The 19,446-nt window shown below is 38.4% G+C and overlaps 1 protein-coding gene across 3 annotated transcripts in view; it reads right to left on the bottom strand.

The window, feature by feature from the left end:
- The window catches only part of ncoa1 (nuclear receptor coactivator 1), an 89,771-nt gene that overhangs the window by 50,894 nt on the left and 19,431 nt on the right, over positions 1-19,446 (bottom strand). For all 3 annotated transcript variants that reach the window (XM_026193786.1, XM_026193785.1, XM_026193784.1), the window contains one exon: positions 2,703-2,925. The gene's annotated coding sequence lies outside the window, so the exon portion shown is untranslated. The remainder of the gene's footprint in view (positions 1-2,702; positions 2,926-19,446) is intronic.

Below are 19,446 nucleotides of genomic sequence, written 5' to 3'. Positions count from 1 at the left end.
AATGCAGTCAAAGTTATCTGTGCAAATCCAAGAAAGATAAAAGCAAGGCTGCAACAAATAATAATAAATCTGCCAACATTTTTTCTTTGTTGTTTCGCTTTTTAGTCCAAGATCTTCAAGGTCCGCCAATGCTGCGCTTCGGTGGAAACACCAAAACGCCCAAAAATGTAAGATCTATGACCTTAAAAAACTGCAACTTAAGAAATGTTAATGTTGACGACTGTGTTCCAAGTTAAACAGTTGGAATCACTGATGTATGTTTTTTGGTGGTTTATTTACTTCAAAAGATGATCAGGAAATTATCAACAAAATCATTTTTTCAAAAAACTTATCATTTACCCATGTTTAAACCTGTAAAAGTTAGTTTTCAAATGGTGAAACCAGAAATAACCAGAAAGAAATGCTAAAAACTCTGATGTACATTAGAAAAATTGACTGACTTCCAAAATTGTTGCACTTAGTTATTGTCAGCAAATAAGACATGTCAACCACCCTATATGGGACAACAACCATAACAACAACAACAGCTGGTTACAGCTAATGTTAGGCTTAAATTCTACAAAAATCCAGCTTATCCAACAGGCTATATGTTTGAGGTGACTTCTGCAAAAGTGTAAAATATTGCAAAAATATTTCACTGAAAAGTATCAATTTTTTGCTCCCAATTTATTGTCTAGTGCTGGCATTCTCCACATATATTATATAGTGTGTACAAAAATGTGTTCATACTTGCACTGAAATGCAAACTGCCTAGCCTCTATACTACGCATGCTTCCAAATCCCAATGAAAAACCATTAAACATTCAAAAAATGCTGTTGTGGCCCTTTAAGATTCCCTGCTTCTCAACTGAATACCCTGTTAAGTTCCAGCCCATTGTTTCCCAACCATCTGTGAACACCCAGATCCAGGATGTTTACCAAGAGTAAGAAATAACCTTGGACTACACACAGCTCCTCAGACATTATGACGGTTAGCCAGAGATCTTAGTGTATAGAAAGCACAGCACAAAGCTGTTTTTAGAGGTGAGAGACAACCAGAGAATTGCTACCTGTAGTTGCCCTGTTCATTTATGTAACCAAAATATAGAAATATACATTTTCACTGAGATAGAAGTATCCTCTCGCTGTTTTCTGAGCAAAACATACGATATTCCTTATCAATCTTTTAAAAGACATCAAATATACCACTAAAACAATATCAGCCATGGACCGTCGGATCTGTGTAACTGCCTTTCTTAGCGTCTGTGTCATTGTTCACCTAATTTTTTCACAGTACGCTTTCTCTCTCAAACACGTTCACTGCCAGACTGATAATTCCACATGAATATTCATCATTTATTGAACTCTGCTGGGCACTGTGTAATTTGGCGCGTGAATGTGGGTGTGTGTGTCCTCATTTCAACTTGTGAAACGCTATGGGAGGCCTCCTCAGACATGCTGGGATGTTCAGAGCAATGCACTTCATTGGCCTGAAGTTTTTTTCTTCTCGTTCTCGCTTCTATAAACTATTAAATCCAAGTTTAACTAACTTGTCTTCTTTAAAATTAAATTGACAGGCTATTAACTATGTGTGGAGATGGCAAAGACTGGAGTCTTTCAAGTCAGCCATTTGTGCATTGTCTGCATACTGCAGAACTTAAAATAAATGACTTGCCCTGCAAAACTGAAAAGAACAAAACGCAAATCAAACCAATCTCACAGTGCATTTACACCTTATAAATAAATTCAAACAAACACCTACAGTGACAATATAATTACGATGGCACTCCCGAGGTTTTGTGGCAAATCTCACACTTGGGTCCTTGATTTAAATTAGATTTAATTCACCATTTTACTGCTAACAAACTATAGTTTGCAGGGTTTTTCCTGCACACAAGTAGTTTAATTTACTCAAGCCTAAATATATTTTTGGATTATAAAATGAACAAAATTAAGAGGTAAATGTATCTGCCACTCTGGCAAAGGTCTATTTTAAACCAGGATAAACTCTCATTTTCTCCTGGTCAGGAACAGATTTTGAAACAAAAAATGAATTTTCAATGAGGTTATAAGATAATAAAATATGACAAGAGTAAACAGGTTTGGCCTTACATCAATGTACATTGGAGTAAACTAAATCCCATGAATGAATCAAATGCATGGAAGTGGATGCAGTTTTTAAATACAATAGCTCATAACACTGGTACTGAAACACTGATTAATCACCATCAATTTTGATAAGCTGCCATTTTCAAGGAAAAACACCTTTTCAGCGCGATAGGCTGGTTCACCCTCCTAAACTTGCTTATATGTTACTTTAATATTTTAACTAGTTTGGGCTACTGGTGATATTCAATCACAAAAGCAGTTAAGAGAATAATAGATAATAAGAACTAGATTACAAAACAAGCATAAAATAAATTTAAAATAAATCCACGTTCAATACGTAGCCGCTGTGTCTTGCTTTACTTGACCTCAGGTTTGCCACTGCCATCCTACAAACACAACCTTCACCCTTCGTTAGAAGCTCAGTCCAGAAATTAAAATAATCACTAAAAAAGTATTCTAGTCAATAAAGAAAATTACTCTTTCAGTATTCAGTGGGAAATCAATGTTATATAACAGTTTGCTGCAGAACACACAAGTTGTGCGAGGGATCACTCTGGCTTGCAATGAGACATACTGCAGCACTCAAGTCAACGAGTACAGAGCACCGTGCTTACTTGATCTAGGGCTCCAGTTGGTGAGTCATGTGGTGGCTGTGGTGGCCTTGTCAGGGACTGAGCAAAGCTGAGGGAAGGAGGGGAGCCTGGGCGTGAGATCAGTGGTGGGCCAACAGCTTAGAGTCAAGAGGATGGAATGGTGATGGCGGTGGGGTTATGGCTCCACAGCCGCTCTGTCAAAAAGCACCATCCCAGGTGCAGGGAGAAGCCCGTTGGCCTCCAACTGTCAAGAAAACACAGAAAAAATGGACAATCACAATATGTTCATTTGCAATGTAGAAATTAACCTTTCACAAGTTATGCTGTAATATTGACAGTTCTATTTGCCATTTGTTAATAACAGGTCATTATTTTTGAATATTTAAAATACCAAGCAGCATTAAACACAAAAAAAGTGAAAGAACGTGTTAATTGCTAACAGAGGGAATAAGTCTGTGTGACATGGTGAGACTAGATGCTATTACAGGGGGAACATGCAAAAGCAATGACAAATGTAGAGGTGAAAAAAAAAAACAGGTCCAGGGTGAACTCCACCAGGTACAGCTGGCAACCTTACTACAACTATGGGCTGTTACTTGAGAGTGATTTGTAGTGGTTGATATTTAAAGAATAGTAAAATAGTGACAATGTTTAAGCTTAATCATATGTGATCTGAACATAACACCAATACCACTGATGAAGTGAAAATGATTTGATGATATATTTTTTCTTTTTTTTTGTCATATAAGTAAATATAAGTTGAGTTGTAGCTTACAAGCTGCACCAAACACTAATTTTCAGACTGTTTGTTCTACTCTTATGGCACATTTATGCACACGAAGTCACTGCAATGAGGTGAACTGACACAAATTTGCACCAGGCATTGTAACTGGAGGCAAATCTGCATTTACACAAGTCGTAGACAGAGACAGAAAAGAAGGGAGGGCCTTGGAGAAAAGTGGCAAATCGTATATCTCATGATATTCTGGGGAAAAAAAGCCAATAAGAAGAAAGATAGCTTAAGGGCCGATCAGCTAAAACAGATTGGTTTACACAGAAGAAAAATTAAGGGGCAGTGCCAAGACCTTGTGTAAGATAAATAAGGATTATTTTGAACTGTAAATCATGCAAAGCTACTCTACAAGAGTTTAAGAGGTTCATGTTGAAGGAAACTTTAGCATTTCCATGTAAAAGTGATAACAACCCCGAAGAAAAGACTACATTAAATGAGATTTCCCCTCACTACTACCAAAAGACTGCATCTTATAAAAGAGCAATAAAATTGTTGGGCGAATTCAAAATAGAAGCTTCTATGGAAGACATCTGGAGAATTAAAAGCAACCCACACCAGCTGCAGGGCTTCATTCATTAAATATATTCGAAATATTTAGGTTATTTCACTGTATAACCTAAGAGAAGCACAGAAATCTACTTTAATAATAACTTAGAGCACACACACAGAAGATAAATCTAAACAGAATTACTTGCCCCTGACATTTGTGTTTCTTGCCTTGACATCCGCTTCATAGCTGCTCACAGCTGGCTGTTAACAACCCAGCAGGTAGGGACAGACTGATCACAGTAAAATCTGCGCACCATTGTGTCGACTTCGGTGGCTTTACATCTTGTAATCATAACAACTCGTCAACAAACAAACTGAGAACACAAATAACACTCAGACCGTTAAAATTCCCTACATTTAAATCCTTTAAAGTAATTCAGTAACTCAGAACTAAAAATCTAAAAACATGCTTAAAATATAATGGAAGAAAAGGTTTGAGGTGGATTATTCTGGTCTATATTGAGATTATTTAACATCAGCTCATTTTGGAAACGTGATGCATTAAAGGAATACTTAAAAGAAAATGGGACTTTCCTAAATTAAAAAATAAAAAAAGGAAAATAAAACATGAAACATATGGTATGTGTTTGACTTCATTTCCTTTATAGCACTTTCCACCCTCCCCAAAAGCCCAAACTCACTCCACAAGTTTAGTTTAGCTCAAAATAAGATGACAGAAAGAGAACCTCTGGTCAACAGGACCAGCAAAACCAAGGAGTCTGTTTGGAAACATGTTGGGTTCAAGGAATCCAAAAGTTCCATAAATGCAACACTCGAATCATCATGTCAAAACAACTGTTAGTCCAGTACTGACCAAAAAAAGAGAGGAAAGAAGAAGAAGCAATTATGATTCTTGCTATAATTGAGGTCAGACTGAGGCAAGTACAAAAGCATGTAGACCATCAGAAGTTCAATGTCGCCAGTATCACCATCTATAGACAACATTCGGTCACTATCAAGTACTTGTATATTTATTATCACATGCACCAGGTCTGAGACACTGCTATAGCTGTATTTCAGTGGAACAATGATCTATATTATTTTTCTGTCCTTTTCTCTGATTTCTTGTTAGTTTTACTGACAACCAACTTTGTAATTAAATGAATGATTTATTGACTGTATTGACTTTGAGTCAATGTACAGGAATCTGAGTAGAATGCCTCCCCAGTTTGGCTTTTTGGGTGTTGTGCTCTACAGAGATGACGCCCCTCCCAGACTCAGGGTCTCATGCTAGAAGGATTACATCTCTTGGCTGGCTTAGGAACATCTTCCTGTCCCAGGCCAGCAGATTTGCAAACAGACATATGTATCTATAAAGTAGGCTCAAATTAACCAGTCTGATGACCCGGGGCCAACACTGGTCCACCAAAACATTTGATTGGAAAAGTACAATTTATATTTTTGATTCCAAATTACTCCATAGGTTAAGGTCCCTTGCAGATTGACTTGTCTTTAATACACATCTAATGGCACTATGCAGAAACACTGAGATCTATTGTTGGATTTGCACTTATTACAAGACATTATAAGATGTTATTAAATGGCTTTACTAGTCAGGCACACTTTAAAACTCCTGATTTAAGCTTAATACACTGGTTTAAAGGGAAGAGGTGTGGTAGATTTATATCACAAGGCAAAACAACAGCATCACAGCAAATAGTTTTATCTTGATGATCATGCTTTTATAATTGCTGGAAGTTGCCCGATAATAAATTTTTTATTGTTTCCTGTTTAGTCGAGGAGGGCACCTTAGTGCAAGAATTGCATTTCAGAGTTTTCTCTTCAAATACTGAACAATAAAACGTGGAAAGTTACAAACACTCGTGTTTGGAAGAGTCTCAAGTTTTGTCAGTATTGGCTGGATTTGAACGACTATCTGGATCTGATTCACTGGGTGGTTCTGCTCCTCAGCAGACCCCACTCTTCTGTTTCCATCTGTTCAGCTGACACATGGTTGACCTGTGCAACAGCAGATCAGTGTCTCAGTCTGGAGAACGAGCTGCTCGGGCATTATGAGTGATTTTCCTGACTATGGGGATCAAACGCAGTATCAAGCTGAATCAATCTGCAGCCAGAGTCTGTGCGGCAACACAGCTCTGCGTAAAAAGGCAGCAGTGTGCTGATTTTAGACGTTAGAAACAGTTTCCTTGTTGTATGTGCTACACAACACGCATTTTATGTAAAGATCAGATAACACATGATTGTTGCCAGGCCCAAACACACCAGCTGATTGACTAGTCCTCTTAATCTGGCTCCTTGCAGTGCTGCAAGAAATTTTCGAACAAGCAAGTCGAAGTCAAGTCAAAAGCCTTCTAAATGCTTTGCATGAGACCTCTCCTGTCTCAGGCTTTTCAGTGTCTATTTAGAGTTTGATCAGATAGCATTTTACAGGTGTGAATTACAGCTCGTCACTGGAACAGCAAAATAGAAGGCGAGTTAACAGGTACATACCCATATTCAAGGGAGAACAATGAAGAGAGAAAACAGAGCTTCAACGTCAACTTTATTTGATCCTCGCTTCATCTGGGTTACTTAACAAAAAAGATAAATAAAATTTGCATACACAAGGTTTTTCCAGGCTTATAATGGGTCTTTGGGGGGGGGGGGGACTACCCTCATCAGCAAGGCTGGTCCGTGTACATTGAATGTAATGAGTCTGCATTACCTTATCTGATGAAGAACATTTCCTGGTACTTCTAACCATCTTACAAAGAAAAGCATTGTTCGTATATCAGTATATAAACCCCTAATCAAAAAACTGGATTAAAAAAATATAACTTTCTTTTGACTCTGACGTAAACCTCTTCTGTTGGGAAAACCCTGAGATAAATCTTTAGCAAGTCTGTGTGTACTGAGCGTAGCCTGGATTTCAGTGTGGGATTTAATTGATTCCAGTAGATTCTAGCTCTCTTTAAGCAGGAAATTTACAGCAATCTAATCATTTTCAGCACAGTGGTTGTACTGGTGCAAAATGACTGGCCAGAAGCACTGCAGACATAGGACAATATCCAAACCAGAACCTTGTTCTCTCCCTTCTTCTGCTTAGAAACTCTTCCTAGCATTCACAGACGGGCTTCAAAGATGTGACGACAAGCAAACCTAGGCTGTTAGGTAAAACGTAACTGGCTGCTTCCTCGCTTAGATAATAACAGGCAGAAGAAAAAAGAAAAAAGTGAGTAAAGTTAATGTTAACAGTGTCAATAATCCTCATCCTCAGGCAAGAATCACTGATGTTATTAAGGCGATACTGGGTCTCAGCATGCAGAGGTGTTCAACTATGAACTCAGGGCAGTTATTTTCTTATTGTAATTCTCTGCTATAAAGTTTTAATCTGTGTAGTTCATTTCTCGTTTATCTTGTTAAAAATAGCTTTTAACTTCTGTTAAATTCCTCAAGATTTTCCTTAATTTGCACTTTTCTGATTGGCTGCAGATGTTGCTAAATTGGCATTTATAAAACTCTTGTATATTTTACACAGAAAGACTGCACTGAATGAGGAGCCTTAAAACATGAATGAAAATCTCCTTATCCAATGAACATTGATTTTCAAATATGGATTTTAATGGCTAGCATGCCAAAGACTAAAAAGAAAGTGCCAGCTTATAGGAGGATTTTAACAAAAACTTATCAATACCGTTATGAATATGCATCTGGAAACAAGAGCTGTCTAGCGTCATAGCGGATGTCTGCCCTTCACCTTCACACTGACTTCAAGTGTAGACATAATAAAGGGACCTTCAAAAGCACATTTTAACTTGCTCAAGAAGCCAAAACCTTGTCCCATCTAGTGCAGGTAACCAACAAATCAAACTCTTTTCCTACAATAAAGTATTATGACAAACTACTTTATCAAAACACATGAAGGCTATATTTCACACAGTCCTTGATTTCTTTAAGTCTGGTGAACCAGCAGCCTTGGCTTTGGTGGACCAGTAGGCTTGTTTTGGAACAGTGTGCCAGCCTTTCTGCCTCATCTACCAACGCTTCTAAATAACTACAATGACTACGTGATGGTCAGATAATCATCAGATGCCAAAAGGTCAGCCTGCTTATACCAGAGGGTCGAGGAGGAGTTCAAATTTGGAGCATTTTATGAATTAAATGAGAATCATTACATAACAGAATAATTGTGATGTCTGATCTTGCATTCCATTTAGAGCTGGGCGATAGAACGATAACAATATGTATCGCGATATAACTTTTACTCGATAGAGAAATTAAGCTATCGCGATAGACCTCGCCGCTCTTGTCCTCTTAAAAAAAAAAAAAAAAAAAAAAAAAAAAAAAAAAGGTCAGCCGATCCAAATTCAGTAGCGCAGAGCCGAACCAATCACAGCCGCAGCGTCACGTCGCGTGACTTGTTACGTACAGCACAAGTGCCAAGCCGCACCTGTGTTTGTTTGGGAAGCAGCCAGCGGGTAATGGAGCCAGCGCGTAATGGAGGAAATGAGTGTGCCGACTAGAAAAATCAACCGAGCGTGACCGAAGAGAAAACAGATGATGGTTCCAATGCCGGAGAGATTGTCGAACGGAAGAGCCATAGAAGTTCCGTAGTGTGAAGGTATTTCGGCTATTTCAAGTCTGACAAAAAACAGAGTAGCGTGCACTGTAAATTGTGCCGAAAGCAAGTCTGGAAATACAATAAACTGGTGCATGCGTCACACTGTGCGCCACGTTATTGTTTCGGTGAAATGAATTTCTACAATACTGTTACTGTTAATTCTACTCTCTGCAGTGTTTAAATGCTTACATATACAGACAGTTACTGTCCCTCCACACATACGACTCGGTTCTGCTTCTATGCCCCAGCTTTGTTTACTTTTTCCCACCGAGGCTTCTAGACTTCTGATTGGCCAATATTTCTGCACGGTTAGGAATCTAGCGCCACCTGCTGCTTTGGCATGTTCATAGCAGCGTTTTCCTTCATTTCTGCCTTTATGTGTGGACGGGATTATTTTTCAAAACGGAAAATCTCAGTTTTCAAAAATACCCGTGTACGTGTGGACGTAGCCTCAGTCTCTGACTGGAAGCGCTAATTCTTCATTCGGCTTTTGTCAGACTAAAGTAACTGTTAAAACTGTTTGAAAAGCTCAGCTATACAACAAGGAGAGATTGAGAATTTCCTTTTAGTTCTCAGTTTATTTGATATTGACAAAAGTTAGTCAGTTTTGTCTGTTCTTCTGTAAAACAAACTAAGATTTATTTTTAGAATTAATATTTTGTTTCTAAGTGGAATTGACAATTTAGTCTGTTTCGTTTGTTCTATTTTGAAACTTAAACGCTTTAGCGGCTGCCTTTTGTGTAGTTTGCAATATTTGCCTTTATTTAGCTGAAAAAGTCTCATGTTCCTTAAGTACATCTACCCTGTTGAACTTATTATGGGAAATAAATATTTAAATCAAAACAAGTTGCTGATTATTTCACATTTTACTTGTGAGCAACGGCACATTTAAATCTTACAAATATAGTTATTTGGCTTATATCATGATAGATATCGTTATCGCCTGAAATGAAAAAAACATATCGTGATATGAAAAAATCTCATATCGCCCAGCTCTAATTCCATTGTGTAACAATGAAATCATGCCAGCAATCGCACCCATAAGAAAACCAGGCTGACTAATTGGTGATTGTTGATTTCTGGCTTAGAAATACTGCTGATGTTACAGAGGGAAAAAAAACTGACTACAAGCAAGAACAATTAAGGTGCTTTTTATCTTGAAGTGAAGATCCTACAACATCTGAGAGAAGCCGAGAGCAAATACTTGGCAATAGTTGGAAGGAAGAACTCACTTTTAATAGGAAGAGACCTCCAGTAGAGCCAGGCTCAGCGAGGCAAAGCCATCTTCCATGACTGGTTGGTGAGAAGAAAGAGAAGGGGCAAAAAAGTACCCAGAAACACCAAACACAGAAAGCCCCACAGCAGTTTAAACAATCAGCAGCATTACTGAGGGACAGCTCAGGCTCACCTGATCCAGTCCTAATTGTAACTTATATAAAAGAGAAGTTTAAAATAAGAGTAATAGAGGGGATGGTGTCTTTCTCCTGAATCAGAACACGAACCAAATTCTACAAAAGGGAGGTCTGATAACTGAAAACTCTTCCTCCAATTCTACTTACAGAAGAAGCACAAGGAAGCCTGCACTCTGAGGGTGGGTCTTGATATGATGAGGCATGTAGAAATCAAGGTATTAGACCCCTTTAGCACAGAAACTGTACCTTCTTTATTACAAAAGCATTACTAAGGTAACCCACTATTATTTTCAAATAATGATACGTTCAGAATCTAAAGGTGACAAGGCTTTTTCCATTGCTGCTCCAAGACCCTGGAACAGTCTTCCTTCATTTATAAAGATCACCTCCTCTTCAATCAAACCTGAAGACCTAGCAATTTTCACAGGTTTTGGATCACTTTGAAACAGGGTCTATTCTGTCGTAGTTATTTAGTTTTGGTTGTTTTTATCTTGTTGGATAATGTATGCATGTGTATATGTATACATGTATTATGTCCATGTGCATGTGTGTGTATAGGCATTTGTATATAAGTGTATTAGGGCTGCCACGATTTGTCGACTAGTCACGATTACGTCGACTATCAAAATCGTCGACGACTGATTTAATAGTCGACGCGTCGTTTGAAGCTTTGTAAGATCACAAAAGACGCAGGAATAAGTGGCAGGATTTAAGAGTGTAATAACGGACTGAAACAGAAGATGGCAGCATTGCATGTACAAGGATGTCAGCTGCCGTTAAACCCCGAAGAAGAAGAAAAAGCAGCTGTGTCCCAGAATTCATAGCGCGGCCCAGCACAGTTTCCAACAATGGCGGCAGCTAGTTAGTTTTAATATTACTCTTATTATTCTTTCTGGGTCACAAAATAAACGTTTAACATATTTTCAGGCGAGAATGTAGCTGTGTAAACCTCAAATATCGGCTCAGTTTATCGGGACACCACATATTTTCAAAAGCGCGCCAACGTTTTCGGAGACATCTGTTACCCACTAGCTCGTTAGCGAGCCGGGGGCTAGGCTCACTAGCGCCGTGAGAACACCGGACTCCCCGCAAATCGTTTTCAAACCCACCGCCGTCTTTCGCTACTCAGGTTAAACATATATGAGTCACTTAGATAACTTAAAATGTTATTGTTTGGCTTTTTTTTTAGTATTTTATTTGTTCCTGAGTAAATCAGTTTGTCTGAGATTAAAGTTATAGTTTTTACACAGCTGAATAAACGTCAAGCAGACAACTGATTATCAGAAGTGTGAGATGCTCCAGAATATACTCCAGTGTCCTGTTATATTTTAGATAGCAAGGAGTTTATTAAACTTCACCGAAACAATCTGCAAATTTCATTAAAATTTAATAAACTATCATCTTGTCTTTATTTTTACTTAGCACAGACCTTAAACACTTAAAGCTGTAAGCTAATGATAGTCATATAAGAGCAGATGCTGCTGGTGCAATAAGCTGTAGTTTTACGTCCAATGGATGATGATCTGATTAGTCGACTAATCGCAAAAATAATCGGTGACTAGTCGACTATCAAAATAATCGTTTGTGGCAGCCCTAAAGTGTATACATGCGTATATACATATGGATGTCTTGTAATCTTTTTATTTTTTATCATTTGTTCAAAATTTTTACAAATTAAGAAAAAAATGCAAGTACTTTAAACATGCACAGTATTTTAGTCACTTTCAAACCACTATGCCAATTATTATCTAGTCTAGACTTTGAGGTGTGCGCATTTGTGGTTGCACAACTGCACAAGTTCTCTCAAATTAAGCATTCTATTCCTGACTCTTTACAAATTGATTATTGGATTATTTAATAATCAAATTATTTGCAGCTAAATATGATTAAGCTGGAGCTTTTAAATAAATTAGGTTTGATTTGAGTGATCAAAATGTTGCTGGCTCTCGTTAGCCCGTGACTTTTCCCTTTTAAAAACAACGGTGCTTTCTAGATGCACAACATGAGCATAGGCAGAAACTGTAAAGTACAGTTTTAACTGACTACAAACTGGTTCCTGAAAAGCCACCCTCCAACTGAACAGGTTTACCTTTTTTCCTACTTTTTGAAATACTGCCAAAATGCAGGTCATGTTTTCTAAACATGACAGCACACCAGGCTTCAACAGTCAGCCAACTGTGGTTGAGTTAAGTAGGTCAGTTTTGTGTGCTCCATAATGATGCTTCTTGTTGACAGGAAATTCAGTGGGTCTTGTCTTATCTATTAACATGTTTGGGTAAACATGACACTTGACATTGGAGTTTGTGTGCACACATGCACACTCACTACTGACCATCTGAAAACAAACCACAGAAATATGACCATCAGGGGAATCTTTGCTCAGTCTTAGCTAGTGGAGCTGGAGAGGTACCGCAGGGCTCGCAAAATTTCAAAGTCCCTGGTAGCCCTTCGGGCAGGGACTCTTCAATTTTTGGTAGCCCAAAATAAATTTAAGTAGCCCGAATAAAAAAAGAGAGCAATTTTTTGATTGATGTTTTGTTTCCGTTACAATACATTAAAGTATAATATTGTAACGGAAACAAAACATTAATCAAAAAATTGTTGAAACACAAATTACAACATTGTATAAAAATTACAATCATCAACTCAAATATTTGGTTCTAATTCAGTGGTTCTTAACCTTGTTGGAGGTACCGAACCCCACCAGTTTCCTATGTGCATTCACTGAACCCCTCTTTAGTGAAAAATAAAACGTGATTTTTTTCAAATTCAAGACATAGATATGTTTTTTACTGGTGCACAAAATGAGCCGTGCATGTCACAGTGGAGGCTCTGCCGAACCCCTGAGACTAACTCACCGAACCCCTAGGGTTCGATCGAACCCAGGTTAAGAACCACTGTTCTAATTAAACAGAAATTTCTATGAACTTGTAAGAACTGTGTAGGACATGAATCAGTCTGTGTCAGATCCTGAATTTGAAATTTCCACTGAAGTCACGGGTAAGAGAGAGTTTGCAAAGACTGCTAAATTTTGCCAGTGGTAGTTCAGTCTTTGCAAGTACTAAAGAGATTTTTCAGGTTTATTTTTAGTATGTTATTTGCAATTGGTGTTTGTTCCAGGAAAGATATTGCAGACTGAGCAATAATGCATTTCTTGCATTTCTCATGGGTTCTAATGGGGGCCTTTCTTAAAATTACTGGTCCCAGTAACAAAGGCGCTTGTCGACTCAGAAATCGAGGGAAAACCAACAACACACCCGGCAGAACATTATGTTATTTACACAGGTGCACATAAGTGGTCCGCATGTGCGCATTCGCTGTCAAAATAAAAGACGCGCACCAGATAAAAAGTTGCAACGTGCGTTTGCGTACATATAAAAAGCACTGTTTTTGTCCGCTAGAGTGGGATTTTCACGGCACATTCCGCACCACATCTCTGTGCGTTCATCATTTGTTTGAAGCCAGCTCACCTCCTGCAACCACTTTACCGAGAATACGTGCTTCTTTTGTGGTTCGGACTCCTGACATTTCTTTGGAGGTGGAGGAACACCAAAGTAATTGCTTAAGGAAGTCAGACTTGAATTTTGAAATGAAATTATGCCAAACTTTTTTTTAGAGAATTTGGCTATATTCCATTCAACACAGTGCAAATGGCTTGTAACTGAAAAACTAAAGGGACCAAAAATGGTCCCAGGGCCTAAGAAGGGTTAAAGGAGCTTCTTTGACATCTTTAAGAGTTCTAAACAAATGTCTGTCCTCCAGAAAATCTTATGTACGCATACACGCGTTGCAACTTCTTATCTTGTGCGCGTTTTTTATTTTGACAGCGAATGCGCACCTGCGGACCACTTATGTGCAGCCCTGGTTATTTAGCTTGTCATATTGCAGCCGCAGAAATTCTTTTGTCCATGAAACCATAAAGCTGCACTTTCTTTTTGCCTTATAGTCTGATTTGTCATAACTTTTCCGTTTTGTGGTAAGCTTTTCTTTGGCTGTCACTTCTTCACCCTGACCTGTCTTATTTGGCTCAGCAGAACTAAAATATATATCCTGCTGCTTTTACACACGCACTCACATAAGCTCAGCGATTCTCTGCGCGATCAACCTCTCACATGTTTAAGCTTGCTGCGGGAGATTTCACTTGTCATGTTTGCATAGTAAGCTAATGATTGATAAGACGATGTCAGAGGAATTGGTGCACAAATTATCATCACTCACAGATCAGTGCTGTCGCTCTCTATACACAGTTCGCGCGATTGCAAAGTGAAAGCAAAAAACAAGCGCAAATTCAAACGCGATTTCAATATGTCATATTGACAGTGGCTCACCGATGCCAATGACATAATTACCCAGCTACATTTCTGAAAGAATGCAAAAGCATTGACATATAATTTTCCTTCCTATGATAGTCCGACGGGCAGGGCAGCGATAGATTTTGGTAGCCCGACTGGAAGATTTTGTGAGCCCTGTACAGGATATCAAAATCAAACTTAATTGGTATAGCATCTTTTGTGCAGCTTAGCAGTTCAAAGTGCTTCCAATGAAACTGATAATAGGCAGTAGGAAATTTTTAATTTCCTTTAGTACAATAAGAATGCATCATTTGAGCAACTGAAGATAAACAATGTTAAGATGGAAAACTTGTTTTCCTTATATGTATTAATCAAAAAATAATTTAAAGTGCACTAAAAACATAGCAACTGTCTTCAACTCAGAACGTCAACCTTCACGTCACATTAACATTTCTGCACTGAATAAAGACACAGCTTACTTGCAAGTGGGTAACACCATTACCAGCATTTATGCTTATACTATACTGTGTGGTATGTTTGAGTTAATTTGCAATTTTGCCACTAAAACAGTAGTTTTGTGGTGTTTCTTCCTTTAAGTCAATGCAACAGATGGCAGCAGGGAAGAACTAGATGGAAGTGCACCGGAGAAAACCATGATACCAATCACAGTCGTTGTAGGCTGCATCGACGCAATTTCGCTAGATTTCCAAGGAGGTACATTTCAGTTTACATCCAAGTTACACCGCATGTAGGATTAGGGCGGTATGATCTCAAATCAAAATCAACTGAACATTTTACCTCAATTACAATTAATGAACTATGAATTTTAAATGGACCCCATACAAAGCAATCTGATCCTGACATGTTTACATCTCAAGTGTCTGAACAGAAAAAAATCATTTTTAACATCTGCAGAATAGTCCAACTTTCGATAAACAGAAGTAGTAGTTGTGAAAACCAAATGTGCAAACCCATCACTGTCTGGATCTCTTCTTCTATTGTCACCTTGCTGCATGCCACAGTTTTCAACCAGCATAACTCACAACCGACACGGGCCAGATTATGTTGATAAGAGATCTAATTCATTTCCAATTAATTGTCCAGTCCTAAAACAGAGTTTGGTTATGATCTTTTGAGGATGTAAATTTAATGCACAAGTATAAATCTCACATAACAGTGAGTAGAGTTTTTCACAGTCAAAAACACACAAAGGGAGGCAAAAAGCTGAGAAGAGGACATCAACTACAACTGCACTCTCATTTCAAATCAACCGCTGGACAGCCAACAACTGACTTCCCACATTCTGAAATGATATGTCAGTGTCATTTACATTTTCTAAATCCTAAATTAATTTAGTGATAAATAATAAGAAGCAATAGGGAAACAAGCTAAACGTGTTAATCAATAACCCAAATGAAGTCACTCTGACCATCAGCAATTCCCCAAATCATTGTCTGCTGACATTAAAAGAAGGCACTTTCAGCCCTACTTCTAATATAATTTACTTTTCAATAGTCTTAAAAGTTATAGTGTACAGAGAGTACATACTCACAAACTGTCTTTAAGCTGGGATTTGTGAGTAATCACTACTGAAAAACATGCCCTGCATCACACAGCGAGTGGTACTTTCTTCACTGCTATCAGTCCAGTGTTGCCTTTTTTGTAGGTACTGCTCACTGCAGTCATCTCTGGCTTTGTCACCAAACTCGTTTTCTCCCTTTTCACACACACCATTTATCCATCAAGTGCATGCAAAATGCTATGGCACTGGCAGGTTAACCTGAGATTAGAACCACACCTCAGTGACCTGCATTTCAGCTGAATGGGACAAAAGGGAGAAACGTAATGGAAGGTGTGCAAAAAGGAAGAGAACAAAGCTGGCTGGATACATATTTTAATAACAGGTAGAGCCAATATGCAGAACTGACTCCATTTAAAGACCAATGAGTGACAAAACAGAACTATCAAGTAGAGCTGGGCGATATATCGAGTTTTTAAAAAATATCGATATATTTTTATACGAGATATAAGATGTGACAATATCGTTTATATCGATATAGTCTATGTTACGTTATAATTATACTTGTGGAGCCGCAAGTTTGCCTCTCTTTCGTACACTTTCGTCTTTACGCAACGTTACTCCGCCTCGCCTCTCCTTCACTGAACACAACTCCCCCTCCTCCCCCATCGCTTCACCTGCAGGAAACGACAAGATGGACACGGCAAATCTCCATTAACGAGTTACTGCGCATCGCCCCGTGCGTGGGGCTGGACGGCGTCAATGTGTTAGCTAGCTAACCACGCTAACGAGCTAACCACGCTAATGCCATGCAGCCCAGAGGTGCTGCACGGACTAAAATCCTTTCATTTTCTCAAATGTTGACAGCGCGCCTTATGTATGAATTCTGGTTGTGCTTGATGGCCGCGAACCGATTTTATGTGGAACACGGCGCTCAGCAATCTGTCAAAAAATGTTTGAGTACGACTTTGGTAAGCTACGGAGCTGCACCGCTTGATGGATTGTCGGAGCATTACGGCTGAGCCTCGCGGAGTGATACGTACTGTGCTTCAACGTAATATTACCCTGTGTATAAGGACCATAAATGGCACCTGTTAAGAGACGTGGTTGCAAAGCGGATTTCAAACTCCAGGCTGTCAGTCACGCAGTACAAGTTGGGAACAGAGCAGCTGTGAAATCTGTCTTTGTTATTGTGCTCAGCGTCTTTTAGTTTACATTTTGACTGCACAATTGTGAGCTTTTTGTTATGCACAAAAACAACATTGTTTTCTTTTATTTATGGAGCATTATTATTTAATAAATGCTCATAATTTATTTTTGAGTAAATTTTATGTACATCTGCTCTATGTTAATAAAAGTGCCTGTGTGACATCTGGGACACAGCTTTGACTAAGAACTCTCTTTTTGTTCTTACTTTATGTCTTTAAAAAAATATATCAAGATATATATCTTATATCGCCATCCAGCTAAAAAATATCGAGATATGAATTTTGGGTCATATCGCCCAGCCCTACTATCAAGAAAGAAAAAAAAACGTGTAGAAGCAAGCATATTATATAATTGATAGGTGGGTTATGCCCATTTCAATCTGTATTCTTATAACATTGCAATAGTGCTTACATTTTAACAAAAAACATAAGTGGTGAACAGTCAGGGTGATCAATAAAATGCAAGAACTCATACACTGCAACTACAACAGCAAATATTTTATTTACCAAGTACTTTGTTACAAATATGTGATTAATATACAGGTTTTCTTCCAGAAAAGTTGTTAACCCGGGCAGCTTAGACTGGCATGGGGACTGAGGTGTGTGGGGCTACGGGTAATTGAATGTATCCGCTCAATTACTGTTGCACTATCAATCTGCTGTAACGCTAACTGAGTTGCACAGATGGACGAGCAGAGATGTGTTGGTACATATCTGAACGCACAGTGGATAGAGAGAGAGAAATAATTGGGGACTTTATTTCAAACTTATTTAGCACTAAGGTCCAATGCAAATTTTTAAAAATGGTTGAAAAACCTTTCAGCTACAGCTACAGTTAGAGCTGGGCGATATGAGATTTTTTCATATCACGATATGTTTTTTTCATTTCATGCGATAACGATATCTATCACGATATAAGCCAAATAACTATATTTGTAAGATTTAAATGTGCCGTTGCTCACAAGTAAAATGTGAAATAATCAGCAACTTGTTTTTATTTAAATATTTATTTCCCATAATAAGTTCAACAGGGTAGATGTACTTAAGGAACATGAGACTTTTTCAGATAAATAAAGGCAAATATTGCAAACTACACAAAAGGCAGCCGCTAAAGCGTTTAAGTTTCAAAATAGAACAAACGAAACAGACTAAATTGTCAATTCCACTTAGAAACAAAATATTAATTCTAAAAATAAATCTTAGTTTGTTTTACAGAAGAACAGACAAAACTGACTAACTTTTGTCAATATCAAATAAACTGAGAACTAAAAGGAAATTCTCAATCTCTCCTTGTTGTATAGCTGAGCTTTTCAAACAGTTTTAACAGTTACTTTAGTCTGACAAAAGCCGAATGAAGAATTAGCGCTTCCAGTCAGAGACTGAGGCTACGTCCACACGTACACGGGTATTTTTGAAAACTGAGATTTTCCGTTTTCGTTTTAAAAAATAATCCCGTCCACACATAAAGGCAGAAATGAAGGAAAACGCTGCTATGAACATGCCAAAGCAGCAGGTGGCGCTAGATTCCTAACCGTGCGGAAATGTTGGCCAATCAGAAGTCTAGAAGCCTCGGTGGGAAAAAGTAAACAAAGCTGGGGCATAGAAGCAGAACCGAGTCGTATGTGTGGAGGGACAGTAACTGTGTGTATATGTAAGCATTTAAACACTGCAGAGAGTAGAATTAACAGTATTGTAGAAATTCATTTCACCGAAACAATAACGTGGCGCACAGTGTGACGCATGCACCAGTTTATTGTATTTCCAGACTTGCTTTCGGCACAATTTACAGTGCACGCTACTCTGTTTTTTGTCAGACTTGAAATAGCCGAAATACCTTCACACTATGGAACTTCTATGGCTCTTCCGTTCGACAATCTCTCCGGCATTGGAACCATCATCTGTTTTCTCTTCGGTCACGCTCGGTTGATTTTTCTAGTCGGCACACTCATTTCCTCCATTACGCGCTGGCTCCATTACCCGCTGGCTGCTTCCCAAACAAACACACGTGCGGCTTGGCACTTGTGCTGTACGTAACAAGTCATGCGACGTGACGCTGCGGCTGTGATTGGTTCGGCTCTGCGCTACTTAATTTGGATTGGCTGACCTTTTTTTTTAATTTTTTTTTTTTTTTTAAAGAGGACAAGAGCGGCGAGGTCTATCGCGGTTTCTTTCTCTATCGAGTAAAAGTTATATCGCGATACATATCGTTATCGTTCTATCGCCCAGCTCTAGCTACAGCTATGAGGTTCAGTGGATTTAGAAGTTAGCAATTTTAGATGTTAGCAGTGAGTTAGATAACTAGTTAGCCTTACGCACCATGATTGAGATATCACGAAGCAAAAAAACAAAACAATGACCAGCGAGAGAGTATCGAAATATGGTTAACGTACATGAAAGTAATCAATGCAATCAGACAGACAGTAACCAAAAA

Source organism: Astatotilapia calliptera, chromosome 15, assembly GCF_900246225.1.
Source record: "Astatotilapia calliptera chromosome 15, fAstCal1.2, whole genome shotgun sequence".
Lineage (NCBI taxonomy): Eukaryota > Metazoa > Chordata > Actinopteri > Cichliformes > Cichlidae > Astatotilapia > Astatotilapia calliptera.
This window is presented reverse-complemented; position numbering and strand designations above follow the sequence as displayed.